Raw genomic sequence first — 17,489 nt, forward strand, 5'->3', positions numbered from 1 at the left:
GTGAGCCTGCCCTGGTGTAGCTGGGATGCAATTAGGGTGCAGAACTGGGAACAGAAAGTACTGCTGAATTTTTTTAGTGCAGATGTAACCTAAGTGTCCATAAGATGTGGCTCTTGCATTACTGTAGTCTTTATGTTACATGATAAAATCCTGTGACCATGAATGAGGAAAGAGTTTAAATGCCTGTGGTGATTTGCCAGAAAGGAATTAGGGTAGGCCAGCTCAGGCTGATTGCAGGAATTCTCAGCCGCCTTATGTCGTAATCGTTCTTCTCACCATGATGAAGTTTTGCAGTCTTGGCTTTCTTTAAAGTCTGTCACTGCCCTTGCAATCTGCAGTAGCAGCAGTAAGCAATAGTGCCTTTCATCATCTACAGCTAGGCAGGAGACTGGGTTCACTCCTGCAGAGTGTGTAATGGCCCTCCATCCCTCTCATGGCAAGGTTAGGCTCTAATTAAAGCCAATCTTTGAGGAATTTACAGCTATTACAGAGCACTCCCGTCTGCAAGGTGAGCTTCTGAGAGAGGATAATGCTTGTGCTCATGTTTCTGCCCTAGTTTCCTGTTCTCATCCAGGTGCAACTCAAGCTGTTGGTGATTATCTTTAAATCCTAGCATGTCTGGGACCTGTTATCTAAGACACAGCCTCTCACCCCATACTAAGTTGTGGGACGTACAACTGGCTGCTTGTTCCCGAGGTGAAGCTTTCTGTGGGAGGTTATGGGGTTTTCTTATTAGAAAGCTTCTCATCTCAGGAATTTGCCCCTTCCCCTTCCTCCCTTCTCTCCCCTTTGACAGCCTGCCAACACACAGGTCTCATGATTTTCCAACAGACTGTATGGATTAGCTGGTGTCCCTTTTCCTCTGTTTTGGTATGTGTCGTTTTCTAGTGAATATTTGTGTGGCAGTAGCTTTCTCAAAGTGGTTGTTTGCTTATGTCATGCATTGTGGGTACTTTGTGGAGTGATTCTCTACCTCTTCTTCTCTACCCTTGAATTTTAAGAGGAATAATTTTGGTTGCTGTAGCCACAGGAACTATACAGCCCTATTAATGAAAATATGCAATGTAAACATGCCTTAGGCTTTAATAAATGATCAATAATTGATTTATGAATGGCTCTAAATAGTTACATAATTCAGCAGTTAGGTTGTTTATAGCTATCCTACCTTCCGATTTTCAGGTTTTTAGCTATTTGTAACACATGTACTGTTCATGTCTGCAATGTGTATCCGTTCCTTTCTCACTATCCCTTTGTAAGGTATCCATAAAAGAGCATTGATAAGAAGCATCGCTAAACAGGGATTCATACTATATGTTTCTGGGGGAGGATAAACTTCATTTTCTTGTACAAAAAATCATCACTTGCACTTAGTTTAAGAAAATAAAAGATGTTTGGGATCTGGTGGAAAGGCTCCTGAAACTTCCTTCTCCTTTTCTCTTGCCCTCACTTTTTTTTTTTGTCTATTGGCAGATCTTCTTGTGATAGAGCGCTGTTGCAGTGTCCTCATTAGGATTCTCCAGAAAACTGATTTCTTCCCCTGTCTTCTTGAGGTTGTTGGCAGCCTTCTCATTTCCTCTTCTGGAAGTTGTCTGTTCCAATACCACGATAGTAAAGATTTGGATTCATTAATACAGCACTGGTTCTGGTTCCAATAAGTTTTAATTGTAGTGAAATGGCAAGATGCTTCATGTGATTTGGCCTGGTCTACCCTAATTGCCGAATAATGGCCAGTATCATATTTGTTCAGTCAATTCTATAGGGCTGGGCTCAGCCACAGACACATTTTGGAGTGAAAACAAATCATGAAAAATGGGTGTCAGCACCTGTCCATTTTTTTGTAGCTGAATCCAGAAGTGCTCAATTATATATATTACTGTAAAGGGAAGAATCTTTCTGTCAACATCTATAAAAACTATTGAGGTATCCATTTATGTAAACTATTATACTTCTAGAAACTCTAGAAATGTTAAGAGCACTCTCTGCTTGCAGAGATTTCTCTTAGAAGAGGAAAAGTGAATATTAACCGTAGTAGTTCTGCCGGCTCAGTGTCTTGTGGTAGCTTCCTTTTGCACACAGTTTGTAGGAGGAGGGTGAGAGGGTGCTGCATTGAAGCTAAAAAAGATTGGAGAGCTGTGCAAGGACATAGCTGATGGGTCCATAAATGGGTAGATCACCAGCCAAACTCTTCTGGGACACTGGAGGAGATAAACAACAGTACAGTATCTCTGAAACTGAAGTAATAAGTACAGGGCATGTTGGGGCTTCCCCCTTCAACCAGGACAGATATCTGGGTTTTCCATGCCTGTTTATTTCTTGTAGGCAGGATAAGGAAGAAAACTTTAAGCTATCTCACTCAATGGAGGTTGGTGAAATATCATACTGGTTGGATTGCTGTGAGAGGATGACTAAAGTACCCTTCAAAGCTTCACTCAGAACAGCTTGTTTGCTCCTGGTTTATGCTGAAACAGCTGGTCTTGCTCAGTTAGGCAGAACTTAATGAAAAAAGGAATTAACCATGATTCTTCAGCAGCAGCATCTCCCACATTGTTAAGCTCGTAAAAAGAAAGTAAAACAGCAGTGTTAGCCGCAGTGTTTTAAGAGCCTGTGAATCCTAAAGTCTCTTGCTGTTGGTAAGGGATACAGCTGCCTCTTGCAAGGCTACACTGACACCCCCCCCCCCCCCCCATCTGGATTTGTCTTGAGCAATTTGTACATGAGAACTGGTCCTTTGTGCTGTTGTAAGCTGCCTTACAATAGTGCTGGACAAGTATTCATGAAGATAGCCTTTGTCTGAAGGATGAGTTACAGTCAAAAAGCGTATTCCCACCTTCAAAATGCAGAAAAATCATTACAGCTTTCAAGAGCTCTTCTTGAATCTCAAATACTTGGAGATTTTTCTGCCTCAGAGCTTGAGGCCTTGTCCTTTCAGGACTCTAATTCTGATTGGAGCTATTGCTGTATGAACATTAATGGGTTGGATTATTCCTCAAGAATGTCCTCACTTTACATGTTCAAGAGCATGTGACTTGTGGCTTCGTTCCCAGGGTCTCAGTCAAAATTCCTTTTGCATTCTTTTTTCCACACAGCGCATGCAGTGGCAGTGAACATTTTCAGTATTCATCATACCCAAGGGAGGAATAAACCAAACCTGTCAGTGCTACAGCATTTTCCTGTGGTGGTGGTTGTCTCTAGAAAACATTTCTGTTTCATGAAGATAAACTCACCAAGGAGTAATATATGATAGGATAGACTCTTTTAATCAGTAACATGCAGTTAAGTACATAGATGAATAACAACCAAAGAAGGCCAACAATGTAATCACCTAAATGATTGCAGATAAATTGCTCAGGAATGGCCTTAAGCCTTTGAATAAGAAGAAGACATCTTATGCTTTTGATTAATTCTTGAATATTCTTACCTGATCTCTCCCTTTCTTTATTGTCATCACCAAAAACCAAATGGAGACATGCTGCACATGTGCTCTCCATTTCAACTCCAGGATGGTTTTGACTTTAGGGAGTGTAGGTGGGAGAGGAGTTTGGCTCTCCACAGGTAAGGTTCAAAGTTTAAGAAACAAATGCTGTGGTAAAACCCTGATTACCCAAGAAACGAGAGAGACCCCATGATAACTGGAAGGTTGGGAAAATTAGGGAACCTGGCCAGGAGACTTCAGAGGTGACTGACAGTCTCCGTAGGTTCCCATCAGTCAGCTGGGGTCTCCAGGGACCGCTGTGTTAGCGGAAGGTGGCAGCTGTGCTCCAGGACTTCCATGATGAAGCACGTAGTCTTTATGCACTGGTCAGACTTCAGCACACAAAGCTTTAAAACTGATTTTCAGTATTCACGCTTTTCACTGAGGCCATCAACAGCTGTGAGAAAAACTAGAAAATTACGACAAGTGGGGTTTTCTTATAATTTGAGCTATTAGTAACTGAGAATTTACAAACTCTGCCATATGCAGCTGCAACAAGCGATCCCGTAACTGGGAAACTGCAAATATGTCAAAACCAGCAATAAATATCTACAAGTTTCTATAACAACAACAACAGTGCTCAAACACCATTGCAAGAAAATGCTTGTTACGGCCTAGATCCGCTTAAAATAGAGAGTTCAAGAGGCTTGAGCAACTTTTTTTCCGAGGCTGAACTTGCCAGAGCTGATTCAGTTCTCCTGTAGGCTTGAAATTGCTCAGCCAGAGGACTCCCATTCTCACGGCAGGAAGCTACTGTCTTAAAACTGCATGTTTAAAATATAGCAGCCTGTAATGCTAGACGCCTATGGCACCAAAACTCTGATTTACAAAGCTTTATAAGAAACTTCATTTACTGGGCCAGAGGTTTCTTACGCTCTTTGGGAGAGGAAGCAGGCATCCCATCTCACTTGAGGCCGCTTATTTACAGTCTGAATTAATTAAAGAAATGCAGTGATTGGCACCATTCAGACAACAGCAAACAGTGGCACGAGGTGAACAGCCTGAGCCTGTGGGAAGAGCCAGGGCAGAACTTCTGATTCTGGTTTACTTCTGAAAGCAAGTATGTGGTGTGAACAGAGCCATAAATGTCTGAGGTTGAACTTGGAGATTTCTGCCTTTCCATATTTCTTCTACTGGGGTCAGAAACAGGAATTGGGGTACAGATAGTTACAAGGAGATATTGGAAGAATGGGATACTGGTTGAAATTGGTGATCTGTAAAAGGTTTACAGGAGGGCTTCTGTTAGTGTTAAGTGGCCAGAGTGTCTTCAGGAGGTCCTCTGGGGACACAGTAGCTTCAGCTGCCTCTTACACTGAGGTGGCCTTTAAATATTCACTTGGTTTGTAATTGCAAAGTGTGTGTTTCAATGCAATACTTGTTTTAACAAAATCACGATAGAATAATGAATTGGACTAATGAGAACTCAAAGCTGTATTTCTTTTTCAGAATGTAGAAAAAGTTCTCTGTGTAGCTTCTGAGATACTGCTTTATCACTATGTATCTTGCTAGTTAGAAGAAGATAAAGAGAATAATTTCTGGTTTAAAACTGAAGGACTGAAGCACAAAGAAGGCAGGACTTATTTAAATTCACCCTGAAAATCTGTGGCAGACTGAAGAACTGATATCCTAAATGCCAACCTGGCAGAGGGCTACATTTCTAAATACTTAGTAAATAATCATGTGGATTATGCTGTGGATGTGATAAGTGTGCTGTCTGACAGATGAGTAAGCTGAGAAATACAGTCTTTAGAACGCTTGTCTCATAGGAGGTCTGTGGAAGTGAATCCGATTTTCTCCAGGGAGTGTTTTGTCCTTGGTCGTTTGAATGTCCTTTTAATGCTGAATTTATGAGACTGTGTATTGAGAAAGTTTGGTGGTGTAAGAGTACACTTCCACATGCAGAAGGCAGTAAACTGGTACACACCGCCTAGCCACGTGTGCTAGTGTGGAGCATGAAGGCAATAAGAGTTGCTAGAAAAACAGGACATGTGAATTTAAAGTTTGGTGAGAAAATATGTTATTCTGCCTTAGACCCTTAACTGATACGGTTTTAGTAGCTGCATTCTGTACTTTCAGAGGTAGACAAGAGTCAAAAGAAAATAGAAGAGATTTCAAATCTCAATAAATATCAGCATTTTAAAGCTAAAAAGGAAATATGTCTATATATACTTTGCAAAAATGAAATATGTGTGTGTTTATATATATCTAGGTAGTGAATAGAAAATAGTGGGAGTTCTTTAAATGAGGTCATATTAGCATCTGCAAGCATGTGACTTACATTCCAGATGAGAATCTCAAGTTATTAGTAGAACTATCCTTCAATTGCATGTTGTAAAACCTATTCTGTCATTAAGTGGGTTTTTAATACTGTTTGTGCTCAAGGGAGGCTATAATGACTTTATGGGCGTGGTCATTAGGCGGACATTGAAGTGATGTGTTAAAAATTACATGGAGGGAATTTTCATGAAGCTGTAGTGATTTCTTTGTAACTCAAAGCTTTTAAATCAGGAGTAGACCTCTTTGTGAAGAACATGTCATAACTCAGATGTAATCTATAACCTTGATGCAAAACTTGGAGTTGTGTTCAGTGGTCTGTCTTGTGGAGAAGGTCCTATCGGAAAGACAAATCGGTTCCTTTCAGCTATACAAGTGAAAGAAGCTCTTGACTTTTAGGCCTGTAACTTAAATTTTAAACAAGTCTGCAAGAAAAAGCATGTGGGGGGGTGTGTGTTAGGAAATAGGGAAGATTTTTTGGGAAAAATGTTGTTATGGTGGACAGTAAAAGACAGATTTCTTCTGTATTTTCCCCAAAATTCCAGGCGAGTGCAAGCTAGATGGAATCAGCAGGAAAAGTTATGGATGTTTGCAGAAACTCACTGAAGCTGGGTACAAAATCTCTTCAAGTCCAAGTACTTTTTCACAAAACAAGGCAGTAAATCTGTAGCTTGCAAAGACTAATGTAAACGTAGCCTTAGGAAGGCAGGTTCTTGGTCCAAACAAACCATGTCTCTTTTTGAGTCCAGTGTGGTTAAGGAACAGTCCTTGCTTGTAGTCTGTGTGTGTGTGGAGTGATGAAGTGGATACAGCAGAATATTATGGGAAATGTAGCTGCGAGAGAAGGTGGGAGGACTTAAATACTTAAGGAAATCTCAGGAGGATGGGCCTTCATCTGGTGAAACTCAGCATAGATCCTTATAAAATGTTCAGTGGTCTTGCAGTACAGTTCTATGGATTTACACCACATTGTGTCTGGATGAAGAATGACGAACAGAGTTCAAAGGGAGAGGGCTCACCTGTATGCTTGGGATCTTTTTCCAGATGCCTAACAGGAACTGATTAAATGCTTGTCTGCTGCTGGAGGAAAAACAAAACAAAAAAATCCCCCAGAAAATAGTCTAGATAAATCTAGTGGCTTAAAAGGTAGCTTTCCTCAGGTAGTCAAAAGGCATGTGAACAAATGGGAAACATGGAATAATAGCCCAAAACATGAAATGACTCGCCATTAGCAGGCAGGAGGAAATGGGTTAATCAAAGTGGAGCAACCACAACATTCCACCTGTGATAGAGAATGTACATCAGTGGTGGAAATGGTATGCAGAGTTTCAGGGCTTGCTTAAATACTTCTTTTTATAAGAAAAGTAAAAAAATTAAGCAATACAGTGTACATTTGAATCATAGGGTGCATTTCAGAGAATGTTTTATATGCAGCTCATCCAGGGAGTAGAGTCAAATCTGGCCTAAACAATGTCTGTTTTGGTTGCAATGTTGTTAAATACTTCTTTGCTGTAGTTCTGCATATATCCAGTACAATAAGTCCTAGAAAAAATAAGGAAATACAGTGATACTATAGAAATACCTTGGTTAAATTAACATAAGAGATAGGAATACAGTGAATATTCTAAAGACTGTATCCCAAGTTACGTGGGATAACCTGCACATTGCCTTTAAGAGAGGAACATGAAAGACTGTTAGTATCAAAGGATCTAGTCTATCATGTCTGTGTAGAAAATGATTTTATAAAGGTTGTGGCTAAAGCAGTCATAGCATAATATTTCGTATTCTAGTCTCCAGGATGTGATGTGATGTGGTGTGGTATGTGTGTGCAGGAAACAGATGGGCATTTAAACACACAGATCATCTTAGGCAAGATGAGATTTACCTGCCCTAAATTAGATGGCTAAGTCCAAGATAGTCAGCCTAAGCTCACCTCATAGTCAGTGGGGTGTAATGTCTCAAGGGGCAAGTCATTTTAGCCTGAGATGGGCTCTGCAGTAACGCAAGTGAGTTGTTTTCTGCAAGTGCGAAGCTGTCTGTGACTGCATTAATCCTTTTTTTTGTTTTAAGTTAACCATTTTAATTTCTCAAGTGGAAAACACGAACATCCCCTTCCTTTTAGTATATTTAAAAACTTGAAAACAGAAGGAAGCATTTTGCTGTAGGTCCTGCCATTTTTTTCTTGCTGCCTTATTCTAAGCCTTCTAGAGAATCAAAATGTAATTTTATTCATGCAGCTCCTGTGGAAGCCTCTCAGCAGTTTCCTTTTTTTTTTTTTTTTTTTTTTTTTTTTTTAAAAGCAGCTCTGAATGGCAGTGAGAAAGAAGAATGAAGAGCACCTTGCAACTTTGTACCTCATGTGGTACTCCTGAATCAGAATCTCAGAATCTTCCATGGGAGAAGACGAAATCAGATTTTTTCTGGTAGGTTTACCAATGAAAAGATAGGTAACTTCTAATAACACTGTAAAACAAACAAGGTGTTGTTTTAGTCAGAATAGATAAACATAGGACAGATACCTCACCATGTTCTTATTACTTCTCCGTGACACACTTTTGATTTACTACCTACAGATCAAGCCCTTGGTTTGGAATAAAAAATCCTAGGTACTGGCAATTGCAACTGAAAAATTAATTTAAAGAAAATCAGGCAACTTGACCTGAAGATGAATGAGGGTAATAATTTGTAGCCAATAACTGTACAGATGAAACTGGTTCTGTTAACTCTGGCAAAATCAGGTTCATTTCCAGCTAGGCGGGGTATTTCAGCAGAGCTCACTTATACCTTGTCGTCCAGATCAAATAGTAGAAGTGGAAAATTCCACTAGTATAGACTTCAAAGGGCCTCAAGAAGAGAAGTTTTGGAAGGCACTTTTTTTTCCATTTATTGAGCAAAGAGAAATGATGAGCACAGTTGTCCTTGGCTATAGCTTAATAAAAAGGATTCAGTCTCATCAGCTAGTTAACACCAAATGAGTCAGGACACTGCTTGCAAGTTTAAACACAGCACCGTGCAGGGTGACACTTGGTTTTCTCCCCATGCAGAACACACACTATCTGTGCATCTCTGGGTCTTTTCTGTTATGATATAACCAGCCTTCTCCGCTTTCAGAGGCATTGTACTTAAGTCATCCTTAAGAAAGCATGACTGCTTTCTTAAAATTTACTTATTTTTTTAAATGATGGCACTTCTCCGCTTACGTAAGCTGTGAGCTAATGCTGTTAAGGGAACCTTGTATTATGTAGACTATCCTGTTAAAAAACAATACCATCAGAAGCCTTGTAAAAAACCTGTTCAAGTGATGAACTTTCTGAAGGTGCTAATTTAGAAAAAGAAAAGCGTGAAGTTGTGCAAATCATAAAGAGAAAAATTTTAAAAGATTTGGTGACTTGGAAGATAAATACTTTTTTTTGGGTTTCCCTAACTAGTTGCATGCCATTTCTTCTTTTCTGTTGCATTGCTGCTTTAGGATCCCTCCCAGATTAAAAAAAACCCCACCCTTAATACATTATCTTTTGCACCACATGGATTGTTCCTTAGTTTTGCAATACATTTGTCTGACTTCAATTAAAGTAGCATATGTTTGATAACAAAAGGTAGCATTTCTCAGGCTATGTTAACACATAACCCTTGAGTGGCATGTTAAAACTTTGGTGTCTGTTCAGGTACCTGTTAGAAGAATGTTCAGACGTGGCTTTCATGGGACGTTCTGGTGTGGGATGGGCGTTTCTAAGGAACTTTGCTTAAGCTATATTCTGTTATTTCTGGGTTGTGTGGCGACCTTATATAGCCATTGAATGTCAGCTGGATTAGAAGAAAGTACTGATGTGGTTAACACCATTTAACACATCGTAACTGTAGACAGTTGAGCTCGTCACTTGTCTTTGCTTGATGGACATCATCCTGCAAAAATCCTTGTTCAGAAAAAAAGATAATGCAAAAAGTTTCTCTTGAAGCTTTTTAAGTCCACATTACTGGAGGTTTCTGTTCTCATTGTTTGGCCTGCTTGACCTTGAAAGTGGAAAAACACATTAAGACCTCACATCTGTACTGTCTGAGGGTAAATACTGGCACGGAGATGTAGAGATGTAATACTGTTTTGTTAGCAAATCTGCCACAGGTGAAAACCTAGGCGCTTACGTAAGTCTCGGAGGAGCCTGAGTAGAGAACGTGTGTAGGTGATGTTCCCTAAAGTTATGACCCCACTGTGTTCCTAAAGGGACAAATTATTGTCAAAAGTGCAAAGGTACAAGCTTTTCTTTGCTATTTCAGCATGCGTCTGTACCGCTGGAAAAAAAAACCAACCAAACAAACCAGCAGTGGAAAAGAAGAAACATGGTTTTTGAATTAGGCACACTCTAAATTGTTCTGTATGTTACTTGCATCTGTAAATACGGTACAAATATCATGCTTATCTACTGGTTGCCTGCTGTTGCTTTTCTACTGCTTTCTCTACGGGTTCTTTAGCTGGCTCTGCTTTCCCTCTGCCTTTTCTCTGAGCTCTGTGCCTAAGCAATGTTATCGTGCGGTTTTCCCTAGCCATGCCTTATTGGGCTACATGGGCATTACTTTCCATTTGATTTGACTCTCTTGAATTTACTACCATGGTTTACCAGTTTTATTCTACCCTGTTACGGAATGCATAGCAAATCTAAGACATTTTGGTACCTATGGTGTGATGCTATCCCCATCTCTCTGTTTCTCTATTCTTCCCTATGCGTAGAGTGAGAGAGAACTGAAACCGGCCTCAGTAAATACTGAGGCCACAATAGACTTTCTGCCCAGTCCTAACTGGTGGCCTCCTTGTCCTAAGGCAAGGAGCTGTAGCTTTTTGGGACCCCCAAACTCTGGACAAACTGTTTCTTTTAATAAAGATCACTAAGCACCTGGAGGAGGATTTCTATCAGTCTTGTCTTTGTGTGTGTATATGTATAAAATATATACACTAAGTGCTTGCTTGCCACCCGGGACAGGCAAGACTGCCACAGTCCTGGAAGGAAAACATGCACCAGGAAGTTATCCTGGCTAATGTGCAGTGCTAAAACCACTTGAGAGAAGTACTTGGGGGGGTGAAGAATATCACTCTAATAATGAAAAAATGAGTGAGTTGGTCAAAGCCCTGCGTCCTTCAGGTTTTCCAGCTGAAGGGTAAGCAAGTGGAGGACTGCCTTCAAGCAAACAGCTCGGGTACCAAAGGCACAGGTACAAGAATCAAATTTTATCTGCTTCTTCCAGATTCTGTCTCTGGAAAAGACAGCCCTGACCTGGTGATGCACATCCTACCTATCCTGTCAAACAGCCAGCCCTGCTTTGAGCAGGAGGCTGGACTAGATGACCTCCTGGGCTTCCTTTCAAACTGAATTATCATATGATCCTGTAACCCTAATCTTTATTGAACTGACCTTTGCCATAAGAAAGCTAACAGTGTAAGGTAAACTGTCAGCAGTACAAGAACGGAAAGTAATTGATGCCAATAGGATTTTGGTAGTTGGAGCCCATAAGTGGATTTACTGTGTGGTGGAACCACTGCCTAAGCTTTTTTTTCTGAGTTGAAAAGGACAATGAGAGAACACATTGTCTTCGAATATGTTGGAATAAAACCAGTAAGTTTCTTAGCCCTGAGAATGCTGTTGCTCCCCAGAGTACTTTTATTTTTTACAACTGCATCCTGGAGCATCCTAGTGTGAGTCAAATGTTTTATGTTTCCCATCGTACTGCATGGATGAGAAATGCGTTGTTTTATCTTTCTTCTTTTGGATTTTGATTTTTCTCTTGCATTCCTTTTGGGTGGCACAAGCAGTTCAGAACAGGCCTTTCTATTTTTTTGTGCTTTCACAAAATTTTATCACTAAGAAGTATTTCTGATACACAGGAAAGGCCAGCTTTCTGGGGAAAACAAATCTTACCACTTTCTACTGTTAGTGTTTCTCATCTCTACCTTTTCTCCTATCTTTCTTCACTCAGTTCTTTCTACTGACCCTGTAAAATGGATGTGGTGATATGCTCTTGAGTGTTAGCGATGAAATGAAGGATTCATAGCGTTGCAGCCTAAAGATCTCTTTGCTGATCTGCAAGCCAGGTGAAGTTGTGACAGAGAAATCTGCAATGCACCTTCCTCTACTGTTCTGCCAGGACAGTTCGTACTTTTTCCATGTGCGTTTCCCTGGATGGGCTCTGTAGATTTTTGTTCATTGTACCCGCAGCAGAAATGTTTTAGGCTAGACGTTTTCATTTTTTTTTCACCAAAGCAGAGAAGAAATGTTTTTAATGCATTTCTTCCAGTAGTTTTCTGGAACTATCCATTTAGGAAAAGAAGAGAAGACTATTTCTTTTCTCATTATTTAATATTATATTTTATATAAAATACCAGAGGATTTATTAAACTGAATCCTTTTATTACCTTTTTATAATGAGAAAAGTTTATTAGAGAACACAGGGTCATAAAGCCTTTTCCTAGAAACATCTTAAATGATATGTTTGGGCCTCATTCTGCTCTTTCAACTCCTGCAAACGCTGTCAGCTCAGTCACTTGCTGCCAGCCCGCCTATAATCTGGTCAGCCTGCTGCTAAATATCTGTTTTTCTTGCAGACCTCCCTGTGCCCCACCTTCTGGCTTACTGTAACAGTTCCCTCTGGCACAAAAGCTTCAGCCTTTTCAAGTCCAGAAAGGATCCATTTTGGGGCTCTACGCTAACCTTTTCTTGAGCACAGGGAGAAGAACTCTAAAATGTAAAGGGGGAAATATCCATGTTTCCTCTGGCACATTTGCCAGGGCTGAAGTCAGTGATGTCCACAAAGAAAATAAGCACCTGCCTGCTACTTCGTCCAGTTGCGTTTACACTGCTCTGACCCGCTCCTGCTTGCCCAGGGGAAACTCTTGGACAGCGGAATTAAATTACTATTGGTGGGCTGCGAGTGCAGCATCCTAATGGAGTTAGACCTGTTGTCACCTGATGGCAGCGCACAAGGATGATGGCACCGTATGGCCCTCATGGACTGATTGTAGCTAAACAATCCTGTCGCATGAATTAATACCCCAGCGACTAAATATTGGTTTCCATTTACGGAGTGAATATTACCTTCAAAATCAGCCTGTGATGAAGAACTGGAGCATTCTGCCCATGTTTGGGGCTGTCTACCATTTGAAACTCTCAGAAGAATAACTGTAACTAGATCTCAATTTATAGCATAGAATTACTATAGAAATATGGTGCTGAATAAGTCACGTGTGCTTTTTAGGAAAGATAGCTGTTACTGTAATCTCGAAAAACCACAGTCAGGCCTTAAAGGTTAAAAAAAAATAGAAAAGGGAGAGAAGTAAAACCAGAGAAGTGATGAAGAAAGTTTGAAGTTGCTTTAAAGACTTATAGACTAATTATGATGTTTTTTATTGATTATCAAGAAAGAGAAGATGTAAATGGTGAAGATACGGAAAATAATTGCAACGAATCTAACAGTTTAAAATGAATTGGTTTTGAGAATGTTCAGAAGCCTTTCTAATGATACATAACATATGAAAGGCTTCACTATTAAGAGTTAATAAGGTGAAATCAAGTTGTTCTTCTGAACAATTTTGAAACCTAAGGAAACAAAAAAGTCCTGAACAGATCATTGGAATAAAATGTTTATTGATCTTTCTTCCCCTTTTTGACTTCTTTATAAAACTTGTAATACTAATGATAGTATCTACTCTTTGAAATTATTAAATTAAATAATTTGAATAGATTTGGCATTATGGGATTGTTCCTAAATGGTCTGAAGCAAATGTTACATTGTTACTTTGCTGCAAATACAGAATTAAGTAGTCTTTTTTTAAACAAACAAACAAACAACACCTTAAGTAACACAGTGTCATTTCTGTTTCCTAACTGGAAAAAGCAGCACCAGAAAAAAATCAGTGGAAAGTAAATTATCCTAGGATGAGAGTGTGTGACACACCAAGGACAAAGAGAGAGGAGACTAGCAGGCCTTGGGAAGTCTTTAGAACGTATAAAACCCTTTCCTGTCGTCTTCTCCAGCAGAAGTAGCATTTGTTTTTGGCTGTGTACCTGGACACCAGATTTAAAAATAGCTGGGTTCCTTCCTGCTTGAGGAAGAGAGAAAGACGTAAGCCAGATTTATTGGCTGACCTACAAGCTTTACATTTAATTTCTTTCTGGTCACATTTCTTGAAGACATTGCTTTACAGACAGGGTGGTCAAAGCAGCAGTTCCACTGCTGATCCACATTAATCTAGACATTTACAGGCTTATATGCAAACGTGTTTGTTCAGGTGCTGCGTTCGGAGGGATGCACGCTCTCTCCCAAACATTTATGTACACAAAAATACTTTGCACAAATATTCCCAGAAAAGCAAACCAAAATTAATGCTTGCTTAATAATCCAGGGGGGAATTTCCGAAGTGCTTAGCATTGCTTGGATTATGCTACCCGATGTTTGTGAGACCTTTCACTGCAGGCAGCGATAAAAAAGTCTCAGAGTTAGCTTAACCCTTTAGAAAATTATATGAATTTTTGCTTGCACTTGTTTTCTTCAGAATCAGTGGGGATACCTTTATATGGCAGTACCTAAGAGGCAGAGATTCTTCTGATGTAGGATGCAAATACCATCGTATGGCTTCCTTGGCATTTCGTCGTGAACTCGATCTCCGAGACAGCCTCTGCAAACTGCGTAATCGGGGAGATGGTAAGTGGAAGGACAGATACGTACTAATTTTTAGGCCTAGTATATTTATAGTGCATGAGAAGATGATTCATTCCAGAAGAGCTGTCCTGAAGCATCTTCAGAGGTACGGCCACAACTGGCTCATCTTTTGGAGGCAGTTGAGGAAATGTGGGAATTGGTCTCGTTGTATTCGGGGAAATTTAGGAAGCATATACTCTTAAGTAAAGCTTCCTGAGATGATAATGCTTTTGCTACCATTTGTCTCTCAAAAAATAAACTTTTATCCTAACAAAATTTGACTTTAAAAAAAAAAAATCCACTCATGACCTTAACTCTGTGATCTATGATAGTTTATGCAGTACTTATATAGATTAATGTAAGTTTTGCAACATGATTTACCTATTAATGATGATGGCATCCAATTGTATGACTAAAACAGATGTCTGAAATTTATATAATGACTGATCATGTACTTCTACACAGTTGCAGATATGCACACTCTATATAAATATATATAAATATGCATGGCGTTTTGTGTATCATACCTGTCATTTAAATATACAAAGACATACAAACTTTACGGAACTTTCCCATTTTGGGAGATGTTTCCAAAGGCTTTCATACCCACTGGGCTGCATTGGCTTCCAGCACCACAGTCAGTGTAGCACTTAATTTTAAGAGTAAATCCTTGTATAAAAACAGAGGTATTTGGCATGTCCTTGCATACCTGTCTTAACTCATTCTACTTAGCATGATAAAATAATAGTGAAGCTGAGATGGCACGAATTTTTATATATATCAAAAACAGAGGGCAAACTCTCCCTCGGCTGTGGTTAGGTACTGTGATCACAGACACAGGATAGAACCCATAACGCTATGTATTCGCTGCTGTTGTTACTTGGATTAGTTTAAGCTAGGATGTTTACTGTCATGTGTGCTGCAGTCACCATTTACATTTCTTAACTTCTTTTTTTCTTTGATTGCATCTTAAGTCACTGTAGGACTTTCAAAAATCCTTCATCATACCACTGAATAAGAGGAAGAAAGAGAAGATACCAGGTTTCGACATTTCTGTTAGAAGACAGCATTTTTGAGAGCTGGAGGGAAAGTACTGTGACTAAAAGCTGCTGGTTACACTATAATTCGTGATTTATTAAGTTAGGAAGTATTTTGCCCTGTAAGTAGTTAAAGCTCCTGTCACCTTTTGAGCTGGTGATTCCAAAGCCACATTGGTGTCTGTGTGACTGTTTATGGAGCCACACAATTTTTTTTGTCTGTTCAGAAGCTGGGCTTCTTCATTTTCAGTTGATCCACATGAAGAGGGTGGTCAAATGGCTAGAAAGTGCCTGAAGTCTCAAAGAGGATTTCTCCGTCAGTCTGAACTGTCATTCACTGGCTGCGGTAGAGGTGGGGTTCGGTGGGGTAAATTGAATACTGTTGTTGGCTGGGGTCTTTCCATAACGGTGGGGCAGATACTGTTCAGTGGCTCAAGCCAGTAGCTTCCTAAGTGAGTTTGTGTCTGGATATGATTTAAACAATTTCTTGTGTGGAGAGTAAAATTTATTATCTGAAAAAGCTGTAAAATGACTGCATGTTCTGCACACCCTGGTGTTTAGGATCTGTCAGAAGAGGACAGATCTACTCTGCAATGACATGGGAACAGGAATATTAAAATAGCTGACTGTTGAAATAAAATAGCAATAGTGGGATGAGATGACGTGGTCAAAAAATCTTTTAAAGAACCAGCACCTAGTTCTAAAAATGGATTTGCCCCTGGAAAATTGTCTTCTTTACAAGTAGGATCAAAAGTTTACATGGTTGGAGAACAGATCTGTTTTCCTTCTGATTCTTAATTGCTTGTTCTCTGGGCACCGGGAGTGCTGTAGAAAGGCTAGGAACTTTGTAGCCAGAGCTGAATATCTGTTGTTTGGTTTTACTATATAAAAAAATTTGCTTTCAGCTGAGAATTTATTTTTAACAAATAAGCTGGTTTACAGCTGAACAAAATCTATAATCCCACGTGCTAAGCTATGAGCAACAGTTCTTTCAATGCTCGAAGCGCTTAAAGTTGGAAACAACAATAAATTGGTTGTGAAATGAAATTACTCTGCTAACAGTAGGAGGGGTTTTCAAGTAATCCTTGGTTTAGTCACCAAGTTATCATGACTATGCCCTCTGCTTCTGATGTAGATATTTCCAATACCAAAAGGAAACTGTGAGTAGAAGTCTTAAGACGCAGTGTGATTAAGTCAAGGATATAAAGACATGGATCTCTGAGGACCAAGGACATGAACCCAAGTAGGACTGATTTGCTTTCCAGCTTTTTAAGAGCTCATGTTAAAACACACAGCTCTGTCAATAGAGCTCAAGAGATAGCTTTTACATTGTGGTTACACGATGTCTGTAATAGGGTTCAGTTATCGTGCTAACTCTATGTGAGGGTTCTGCAAAAATTTTCCAGATTTGTAGGAGAAAAATAAAATGAATGCAGTCTGCTTCACATAACTGTCTGCAGTGAACAATAAAATGGCTGTAGCAGGGATCATTTCTTCACATATGGAAAAAATATAGGTTTTCTATATATTTGTAATGTATTTGCTTAAAATTTATTGCGTGTATATTTAAAATATATATCCCCTGTATAAAATACTGTATGTTTAAAATGGGACAACTTTGCCAATTTTCATAATATTTCAAATATGTGGTATAACAAAATGCATTCAAAGTATCATTAAAAATTGATACTTTTGGAACATTTAAAATGTAGTTATGTGTTGTCTTGAGTGTTTTTAAAGAAGCATGTGTGCAAAGGACTTTTCAGATATATAATTGATAAGCAGAAGATGGAGATCCCTCTCCCCTTCTGTGGAACCTGTGACAAGATGACAAGATGTAGTCCAGAATAATAGCATACAGCAGACTTAAGGTATGTCCGTATGTTATTTCCCTGTGCTTTGCGTAGTAGCAGTGTAATATTTTCTATTAGCTAGACTCCGTAGAAAGTCCTGACTTTTTTGTACTCTGATGATGCAAAGTATCCATAGGCTTGGCTAAACCTGGATAAACCAGCTTTACAGCT

General features: G+C 39.5%; 1 long non-coding RNA gene across 1 annotated transcript; it reads left to right on the plus strand.

Moving 5' to 3' along the window:
- The first annotated feature begins 204 nt into the window (after positions 1-204).
- LOC138689653 (uncharacterized) lies at positions 205-17,100 on the plus strand. The gene is made up of 3 exons (XR_011328615.1): positions 205-508; positions 14,283-14,431; positions 15,403-17,100. It is a non-coding gene; the product is annotated as an uncharacterized lncRNA (long non-coding RNA).
- The last annotated feature ends 389 nt before the right edge of the window (positions 17,101-17,489 follow it).

The sequence above is a fragment of the Haliaeetus albicilla genome, chromosome 1 (genome assembly GCF_947461875.1).
Source record: "Haliaeetus albicilla chromosome 1, bHalAlb1.1, whole genome shotgun sequence".
Lineage (NCBI taxonomy): Eukaryota > Metazoa > Chordata > Aves > Accipitriformes > Accipitridae > Haliaeetus > Haliaeetus albicilla.